The following is a 378-nucleotide window of genomic DNA, read 5'->3' on the forward strand; positions in this document are numbered from 1 at the left end:
TCCCATTGATGGCACTTTATTTGTGTTTGGTGGCTGAATTTTGCACACTGATAATCTATTTGTTTTAGCATTTATTTGCTTTGTAAAAGTATTCAAGATATGTATCGACCGTAAGGTAACCGACTGATTTGCCTTATTTGTATCTGAAGTTTTCAAACCAAAAGATGATGTTCAGATCAGTCACAGATATCAATCATTCCTGAAATCAGCACATTTTGTGAATTATTTTTATTAGACTTATTTTGCATTATCTACTTGTGCTTTTGCTGTTATGTATACTGTGTAAGTTTTGTGCCTCTGCTGATATATATATGGCAGATATCTGTCAAAAGCATTGTGCAGATAGTGTTTTAGTGCCGAAAATATGCAATGTGAATG

This window comes from Carassius auratus, unplaced genomic scaffold (genome assembly GCF_003368295.1).
Source record: "Carassius auratus strain Wakin unplaced genomic scaffold, ASM336829v1 scaf_tig00216707, whole genome shotgun sequence".
Classification (NCBI taxonomy): Eukaryota; Metazoa; Chordata; class Actinopteri; order Cypriniformes; family Cyprinidae; genus Carassius; species Carassius auratus.